Below are 10,666 nucleotides of genomic sequence, written 5' to 3' on the forward strand. Positions count from 1 at the left end.
TTTGTATTATATGTTCCTCGCATTTTCTTCCTTGTCAAAACCTGGTGCCTACATTCCCGGACTTCCACTCGACCACTGACAGTTCAGTTGGAGATTTGGATGTGTTATGCTAGTTACGATTAGTGTAGCTTTGAGCCACTAGGCTCAGGCAGAGATGAGGAACAGACTACGGAGGTCTATTAGGTTCTCTTCTTAAGATAACGAAGTGAGGCTGGCCATTCAGGAAGGGTTCACTGATGCAGCAGTACATGATCTATTATGAAAAGATGGAAAAGCAAACAGAGTCCTTTTATATAAAATTACTTACTGCGTCATACTCATTTCTCACAGGGAAGAGCACACGACCAAACACCATGATCGCCATCACGCAGCCCAGCGACCAGGTGTCTATGGCCTCTGAAAATGGGAGTCCAATATTGATTTCTGGAGCTCTGAATGTGGAAGAAAAACATTGAATGAAATAAGGAACGTTGTCATATTTTAAGGATTAAACAAAAAAAGGTAGTTACAAACTAAATAGAAGCATCAGTAAAAAATAACTATGAAGCCCTGAATTGAAGATTTCTTAGTTTTAATAGGGATCAGTGTTTCTTACCTATATTGGGGTGTCTGGTGAACCCTGCCCTGCTTGGCTTGAGACCGGAACATAGCCAAGCCGAAGTCAATCAGTTTGATCCTGAAGGGCTGTCTCACCTGATCCACCAACATGATGTTGTCTATTTTTACATCGGTGTGGATTATGCCAACTCCCTTCAGGGCATCGAAAGCTGTTGCCATCTGCAAGAAATAATAATAACAATAATATTAGTGATAAGCTTTATTTATGGAAAACTTTTGTTAGGGAAACTTCTAGAACATAAAAACAGAAGCAACAGTTACAAATATGCTTAAACCACAAAAACTGTCATCTATAATACTATTTACCGTGAGTTCAAGCTCAGAGTGGACCACAGTTCAAAACTGACAGTGTTAAGTTTTGCTTTCTAGCTGTTGTCATACCTGTTGAATAACGGTTCTGATGTCCCGTAGACGCATTGGGCCTTTCAAGTCCAGCAGGTAGTGCTGCAGGCTGATGTCCAACATCTCAAATACCAGGCTCAGCTGACTGTTCACGTTGAACTCACCATAATACTTGATGATGTTGAACTTGTCCAGGTTGTGGTCCATGAGGACCGTCAGCACGAATGCCTGGGGAAACATGACAAGTTTGTTAATTCACATGGACTAATCAGCTCTCCTCAAAACAACATCAACAATAATAACATAATCATCCCTACTAGTAGTTCTACCCAGAAATGGTAGGAAACAAGTTCTGTGACGAGACAAATGGATTAAATGAGGGGTTTTTTGAGTAGACATCTGGCACATGACTTGCATCTGGCCCAGTTTGGTGGTAAACAGCTGGAATTGCACACAGACTACTAGTATGAAGTGTAAGGGAGCTTTCACAGTCTGTGCTCTCCATGAATGGTCTGGGAAACTAAACTAATCTGGCCCCTTCTTGGTTTTGTCTAGTATGTAATGTGTAGACATTTTGTTATGACATGTCATCAGTACATACCCCACTCTACCCCGATTTTCAAAAATGTTTCTTTTTTCAACTGTAAAATCAAAATCGACAGTGTCCCACCTCCCATTGCTGATTTTTTTTTTGCTCAGAGATCTTTACAGCCACGATTCTTCCAGTGCTCTGTTTTACACATTTGTACACTATTCCAAATCCGCCTGCTCCCAGAATTTCCAGGCACTTGTAGCTTCTAGGGATTGGGAGAGAGTGTCGAGGGGGGCGTTCAGGGGAAGAAGATGACGATGAACGGTCCATGGTTGTATATCTTTGTCACAGACAAGTGGAAGTAAAATGTGAAAAAAAGAGAAGAACTGGTTACTTTCACTAATTTAAAGAGATTATAATCTATTTAATACTTGTTAAACACCAAAGTTTTAATCTGTGTATTTGGTTTCTCCTCAAAAATAGGTTCCTATATGTCTACGACTATTCACCAGTAATGCATTATACCACTGAAATTATAATAGATAAGGTCTTGTGGCCCCTGTCTGGAACAGGGACCCTGTGTCAAAATCTAGTTGTAAAATCATTCAGTTTGTATGGTGCTTACATGGTGCATATGCACAAATAGCTTTGTGTTATGGGAATGCTGCCTGGTTTCACTTATCAAGCCGTGACCAAAACTGAGCACATTCACAATTTAGCACTTTTTTTTGCATTTAATAATAAAAAGTTGTGAAATATAATCTACACTTTCACAAATTATAAGACAACTGCAACACTGAGTGCTGCATGTTTCCCCTTCCTTCATCTGGTAGAAAGTTCCAGGGTATCTGGAGCTCCAAAATATTTGCCAAATCAAAGACAACAGTAGAGTTACTTACCTCTCACCGTTCGATTTCAAAGTTTGTTTTAAATGTACACGTTGTTGACCTTGATCGTGATTCAGTGCTTGTGTATGGTCCAGTTGAACTGAGTAGAATGAGCAGACTTCACCCCTTATGTGTTTTGTGACATGAGTTCTAGAACACATTTATGATGTCGTCAACAATTCTAGTTTTTCCTTGAAGAGTGCATCATGTACAGGAACCTCACAACAACATTCACTTGAATATAAACTAGACTGAGTGATTTTTTAATGAAATATATTCCTAAATGAAAAGTTTTTACTTTCATATAAGTGTAAAACCAGCACAGAGTGGATGGGTTGGTGCTGCAGTTGGTCAGTGCAACATGCAGAAACGCTGATATGCTCGTTGTACACAAGCAAGATGTAGCAAAAAGGTTAAAGTGTTGGATTTAATCGTGTAATCTGCCGAATTGACTGTCCATTCACTGTCTCTTGATATTCAACGACTGATAATAACACCATGTGTTCCTGAATTACTGAGGCCCCTTTACTCAGCTGTGAAGCAGCTGTAACAGCAAACTGCATCAGGTGCAACTGGTTTGGATAAAAACATTTTTGAAGGAGATGGGAGATGTAATATTTTTGAAAAGCATTATCATCATTTTTATTAAACATTTTTACAGCCTGCCTATCAAATGGGCACTGCCAGGGCAAGGGTGCAAGAACTTAAACCACAGTGGGTTCAGATCTGTGGATGAATCACTGTACAGGCCTATTAGAAACAGGTCCAGGGGCCCAAGGGGTCAGGGAGCACCTATAATGTGGAGCCTCTGTTCAATATAACTATCAACAATTCTTATTGGATGGGTCTTGTTTTTCGGTCAAATGATCAAGTCAAAAGTCCTTCTGAAAATTATTTTCATACATAAAATCCTTATGTAGTCAGCAGGTAGTCTCATTGAGATCAAAATCTCTTTTAAAGAGAGACCCGAAACACACAACAGTACACAGCCAGACACACACAAGCACATGCAATCAACATCAGAAACAATCACACACATCTCTAAAAATGTTCAAAATTAGAAGTTTAAATTCTTCCAATGTTTCAGTGTCTTTTGAGGTTTATTATGTTTATATGGTACAAGGTACTGGAAGTCAGACCTCCCAAGTTCATTATATACTGTGCAAAAGCTGTAGGCACCTGCAAAGAAATGTGAGGATGCTTTCAAAAATAATGCCATGGATAGTCTTTATTTATCATTGAAAATCATGCAAAGTACATCACACAGAAAACTGTTTTTCAATGTATTATCAAGGTGGCAGGTAGGTTGTTCCAAGCATCTTGGAGAACTTGCCACAGTTCTTCTTTGGATTTTGGGTTTTCTCAGTGTCTTCTGTCTCTTCATATAATCTCAAACTAACTCCATGATGTTGTGATCAGGGCTCTTTGGGGGCCCGACCGTCTGCTGCAGGACTCCTTGTTCTTCTCGTCTCTGAAGATAGCTCTTCATGAATCTGGCTTGTTTGTTTGGGGTTGGTGTCATGCTGCAGAATGAATTGGAGATCAGCAGTAAGTTGGAGAATAGAGAGTAGCAGATATCGTCTCATGGGCACTGTAAATAAAAGGCTTGAAATAACTCTCCAGCATACCTCCCTCATCAAAAGTTAACAAAGTCCACCTTATTTTCCTTTGCTAAAATTAATCCCCTAAAATTGGTTGATCTTTTGTCACAGATTACAGTTACATGCCATGATCCAACAATATTAGTGGTGACTTAGTATGACCCTCCATCTGTGATGAGCTTTGCAAGAGAACGTTGTGGGCGAGGCATGCAAGTCAGCCAACAATATCCAGTGGTGATTTTCATTACGGTGAAAGAAAGTATTTTTAGGATTTTTGAAAAACCATTCTGATCCAACACAGTTAATTTATTTCTGTGAAAATCCCAAGGGATAGATATCTTTTGGAAAAGTTCAAAATCCTTAAGACATTTGGGCTTGAGAAGCTTTACAAATAAGATCCTCACTTTCCTGCACTTCGGTTGTCATTTACACTGGAGTGCAGTGGTGATGCATTTGTAGATGATTTAATGTAGTTAATAACAGGTATATGAACTAAACTGTGTTTAGGGCAAATAAATTCAGACTGCAAAAACACTCCGGTGGTCAAATTCATGTGAATAACACAAGGTGAGAATTTGCTTCATATTCTGACAGAATGCACCTTAGGGGCCTTACTAGAGCAACACATGGACAATTTGGGTGCCGCTAGAGCAAAGGTCACAGACTTATTAAAAGGGTTCATGCACTGGGAACCATAAATACTGGCTGCAAAATTCATAAATGTCTGGCCAGTACTGGCTATATCTTGCTCTGGACATAAAATGTTGGTCTGGCAGACACCATCTGTTATTAGATTTGATGAAACAGCATGTTTCTCTCTTCCTCACCTGTTGCTGGTTCTCCCTAGATTAAATGGAAAAAGGCCGCGAGTAATTCATCATTCATCGTTGTAATATGTTCTTTTTAAAATAAGCAAATAAGATAAAGTCCAAAACAAAACAAAACAATCACATTTAGAAAAATCTGCATAACTTTGCATGTCTTATACCTTTTCATTCGCATCTTTCTAATTTTTTAGTTGCCTTAGTTGCCTGGTTACAGCTGGTGCAAAACAAAGCAGCAAGACTTCACACAAACACTCGACACAGGGTACCACATTACTCCAGTCCTGGCTCCCCATTCATTGTAGAATCAATCTAAGATTCTTTTGATTACTTTTAAATCAGTACATGGTCCAGCTCCGCTGAGAGATCTCAGAACTCCTAACCCCCAAATCTGCACATAGACCTCTCAGATCAGAGAATCAAATTTCCACGGTCAGGGCTTAAAACAAAGGGGGACCATGCTCTTACTGTTTTAGCTCCAGCACTATGGAACAACCCCCCTCATCAGAATTTTGCGTCAGTGCCTCAGTTTAAAAAGCTTTTATCAACCCGATTGTACAGATTGGCATTTGTATAAAATGTATAATACCTATTCAAATGTTTTGATGTTGTTCTTTCTTATCCTTCTTTTTATCTCTCTCACCTCTTAAAATCCCTGTTTTCATGTATGATGTTCTTCTAAACTTTTGCTGTTCTGTATGGTGCTTTATTTTGTGAATGCCTTGTAACTCTGGTTTTGAAAGGTGCTACAGAAATAAAGTTTATTATTATTATTTGTAGTATTATTATTATTATAATATACTGCCTTAGTAAATGTGATTTAGCTGATAGATTCAGACCAAATGATGAAGCAGTTAACTTTGATCTCCTTGTGCTTAAATCAGCTTGAGAACAGCAGGAACACCTGCAGAAAGTATCAAACAGCAAGACAACAAACGATGACCCCCTTTTTGATGTCTAGCTTAAAATGACTGACTGTGAAACCAAAGAAAAGAGACAGCAAGGACACCTGCTACAGGTTCAGGGGGTTAGGGTCCAGGGGGCCAAAAACACCGGGCTTTAGGGTTTAAGAAAGGAGTGAAGAGAGAAGGGAAAACAAAAACGCTGAACGCTCGTTCACCAAGGAATAGTTAGAGCACATAATCCCCCTAAAACAACAGCTGTCATTTTTACATTTCTGTGTGTATTAAAGAAATCAGATATGTATGACCTGTTAATTAGTTAACTAGCTGTTTCCCTCTGCTTTCAGTCTTTATGCCAAGATAGGCTAAACACTTCCTGACACCGACTCTGTGCTCCATGCATACACTTGGGATCTTCTCATCTCAGTCTCAGAAAGAAAGTGTACAAGCGCATATGACCAGAATGTTCAACAGCTTCTTTCACTTGAACAGTGAATGCATTCAAAAAACATTTGCCCAGATTTGCTAAGGATAGTTTCAGTACCCAATTAAATTACTGGCCCATAACATCACATCAAACATTGGGAGTTAGAGAGATTAATTGTAAAACTGGAGACAAACCATCACCACTGAAGTTCAGGATTAAAATGTATTTTCCTCTTACTTTACTTCATTACACATGCTGGGCCAGAGCACCTCACAAAACTAACAGCTGGGCTAATACATTTTCAATTAAATCAGTTCAAAATGTAAAACGATGCTGCAACAAATGATTTAATGATTTAATTATGGAGCAACACATTACTCCTACCTTTTCTGGCACTGACCCACTGAATATTTAGCTATATCAAAGTATTGCGAGTAGATAATGATAATCTATTGCAGCCATGACAAGGCTTAGAGTGAGAGTTTAACTTTAGAAATTATGCAATCTTTGTAACTACATCTCTGCAACTATATTACTGAATCCCTTCACTGGCTTTATGACCCTTCTCCACTCGGGCTCCTGTTACAATTAGCTAAATGCTAAACAGTAGCTTAGCATTTCCCATAATACGATAATTGCCACTTGTATATGCAGTTCCCACTATTCAGTAAAAGTTTCAGTCTCACTTTAAAGTCTAAACCCCTGGGAGCAGGCCTTAGAGGCTTCAGACGGTCCTAATGTTGGCACTAGAGGAAAAGTCTTTTACGGGTCTGCAATTTTACAGTAATTCATAATAATTACTCAAGAAACTTCCGATGAATTTACAGTTACATAGCCATTGTTTTCAAAGATGTTGATTGCATATGCTTGTGTGTGACTGACTGTGTATTGTTGACGGCAGGAGGCGGTGAATTTTGTCTATAATAGTTCGAGTTTTTTCATTAAAGAAGTTCATGAAATATCATCATCACTAGGTACGCTGGGTCGACTCGCACCGGCTACTGGGGGCTGGCTAATAACCGTAGCTAGAGATTGGGTTTCCATGGTGCCAAGCCTCGCCTCTATCACTGCAAATAAACCACATTTATTACATGTACTATTATCGCTAAAGGACGCAGAGGTGTAACTAAGCATAAGACACACCGAGCGAGAGAGAGGAGCAGATTGAGAAGCAGAGAGAGAAGCCATCGCTAACTGCTAACCTAAAGTAACTGGCCGATCTGAATAGCGTATAAACAACTATGAAGTAGCGAGAAAATCTCTAAAGGAAGGAGAGAGCTATGATTGCTTAGGCAGAAGAATGTAGGTTTAAATGTAAATCAGGTCATTAGACTCTGTAATGAAGTAAATAGCAACATTTACTGGGTGAAGGCAGGGCAGCAAAACTCGCTACCAGTCACACAAACGTTGGCAAACAAAAACAATACATTACGCCTACCTCAGCACGTCGGCGCATATCTTTCGTACATTTCGAGTTTACTTACATCTAAATCCCCAGCAACATTACTGTAATCTATAATATTATGATTAGGGATGGGAATTGATAAGATTTTATCGATACCAATGTCATAATCCAATCTGCTTAACAGTCCGACTCTTCTTATTTTCCCTTGATTCCTGATCAGTTTTTTGTGGGGGAAAAAGTGTGAACACAGGTTGCAGCCTGAGAGCTAGCTGTAGCAAAAGTCTGCCTGTTATCATCTAAAATGGATGAAATGAGACAATATTTCTACAGTGTTCGGTTTCATTCAGGTTTTAATAGTCAAAGAAAAATTCTACTGAGCCTGCCTACGTGGCGCTTATGTTATTATAACATAAGCTGTTACCGAGTGTCACTGCTTTCCAACCTAGTAGAGTGTCAAATACATGGCAATCCTGAAATTTAAGCCCATGTTCTGTGGAAAGATGTTTCAGCACATTACTAGTGTTTCCACCTTGAGTTGAAATTTCCATTTTGCAGACATTACAGTTTTCCCACAGGTTGAGAATTTACTTGTGGTGGTGGGTGGCGCAGCGCGTGACTGTTGTGCGTGCGGAGACTGACTGTAAAAGAGAGTGTAACCCAGGTTATTTTCTGGAGTTACAATTACAAACACCATACATGCAGGCAATGGCAAGTTTCTAGCGTCATCGATGCTGGAAACTTCCCATCGCCTGCATTGACAAAAGGAATTGATAAGCTCGGAGGCATATGATTCCCATGGTTTGGACAATTTGGAAGCGGTTCTCTAGTTTCTTTCTCAATTACCATTCTAATTGAGACTAGTAGCATCCAGGACAGACTTCCACAGTGGATATGTCAGATCTGAACGGGGTTTTGTACAATGTGTTTTTGTACTATATACAATGTCCTGTATATCATTGCTGTGTCATTGAATCTACACGTTTCCTAGAAAAAATTCTCAAAGAAACATATCCAGATATTACAAGATTTAGTGACGATTTAAAGTCCTCACTCAACCTAAGAGACATGTCTTTGGAATGTGGGAGGAAACCAGAACCCCTGGAGAAAACCCACGCAGACATGGGGAGAACATGCAAACTCCACACAGAAAAGACCAGGAGCCGGTTGCACCAGCTTTCGAGGGCAATAATTCAAACCCAGGATCTTCTTCTGTGAGGCCACAATGCTATTCATTGAGCCACCATGCTGCCCATATGGAGAACTACAAATACTTTTATAGCAAGACACCTGAGATCAAATTCTCAACTGTTCTGCTATGAAAGCATTCGTAATAAGTCTTTACTCCACTACGTTGTCCGCGTAACAGCAGGAGCAGAATGTCCTCTTCATCCAAGAGAAGAAGCGTTTGAAGCAGTTCTTCCTCTTCTCCCTCTTCTTCTTCTGGTCCTCGCTGTCAACTGAAAATCAGAAGGACAAGAAATACATCAACCATCCTCAGAATACAACAAAAATGTGGAATTTCAATACAGTACGGAAAAGAGTTAAGATGAGTTTTTCTCACCAGGGGTGGTGGTAGGGAGCTCTGCGTTGTCCGGGTCTATCCTGGTGTTCAGATCAGAAGCAGGAGTTGCAGCCATGTGGGAACTAAACGTATAAATGCACACTGAGTTAGTAAGTTAGTCCTTTTAAGGGCACAATCGCTTTCTTCTGTTGAAGGCATGAGTGTCACAATCAGAATAAAAAACCTCACCTCATTTCAGCATCCTCTTTAGGTGTCTCCTCCAGGGGGATTCTGTTCATGGGGGCTGCAGGCCGAACCATGATGACACCCGGTGGCAGTGATTCATCTGAGCTGTTGAATTAAGACAGATACAATTAATCACACGCACTATATGTAGCAGCCTATGGCCGGGGGAATCCAGTATTTTTCTTTTAAGACTAATAAATGATGTTCTTAATCATGAAACCAATCAATAGCATTGACTCAGTGGAAACAGGACCCCATCACCTCCATCTTAGTTGATGAAGGATGAGTTAACACTTACCTGTCATCGACCTGGGTCGTCTGGTTGGTCCTGGTCTGGCTGCTGCTGCTCGGTTCAGGATCAGAGCTAGCAAAAGAGAAACTCACACTGTTACGTTTATATCAAAAAGACACAGTATGAAAATATGCAAATCAGCCAATGTACAAAGGATTCATTTATCACTTGCTGTGCCTACTAACGTCTGATAAAACACACGCTTACCAGGAGCTGAGGTGGGAGCTGCTGTTGAGGTAGCTCTTGGTAATGAAGGGATGGTTGAGAATACCAGCGGGGGTGATTCTCTCATTTCCATCCCACTGGAGCATGGCCTTCAACAGCTCAATACATTCCCTCCTCTCATCCGCCTCTTCCAGGTTGTCCATCTCCAGACGCATCTAGTTTAGGAAACAGTTGGAGAGTACAACAGTGGTCAAGTCATCTTCCTAAATTATGAAAAGACAATGACTGAAAGTCAGTGTTCAGCAACTAGCTACCGCTTCTTAACCACCTACCGTTTTCGTTTCATCCAGAGAGCGGAAGGTGTACAACCTGTTGTCCGTGGAGTAATTTCTTGGACCCCAATACTCCTCACTTGTCTAAATAAGGGTAAAAGCATTTAAGATACATGTATTTCTCAACAGATGTTACCAATTAAGTTTGATAACCACAGGGAAACTTTAAGCTATCTAAAGTAAGATTCATGACGAAATAATGATTGAAAACAGTCAAAGCATGGGTATTTTACCTTGAGCATCCACTGGTCAGAATCGCTTTTCTTAAAACACATATGCGATTTCAGTCCTGCATTGAGGAGATGCTGCGGCGGTGGACCCAGGAGGTCGATGATGAATCGGAACTAGAGACAAAGCACAGCAATTGCAACAAGTGCTTTATAACTACCAAACATGAGGAATGACACACAGTAGGATATCAGATCTAAAATGAATCAAACATGAAAACAAAACATAACAAATAAAATCCAGTCTGTAAAGCTGTATGCTTCCAAAAGAGATTAGAAATACAACACTGATCTGTCTAGCCTCATTTCCTTGTCTGTGTTGTTGTTGTTTTCGTCCTCCCAGTTAGAAATGCCCAGTTTCCAAT

The sequence above is a fragment of the Xiphias gladius genome, unplaced genomic scaffold (genome assembly GCF_016859285.1).
Source record: "Xiphias gladius isolate SHS-SW01 ecotype Sanya breed wild unplaced genomic scaffold, ASM1685928v1 HiC_scaffold_1208, whole genome shotgun sequence".
In the NCBI taxonomy this organism is placed as follows: Eukaryota; Metazoa; Chordata; class Actinopteri; order Istiophoriformes; family Xiphiidae; genus Xiphias; species Xiphias gladius.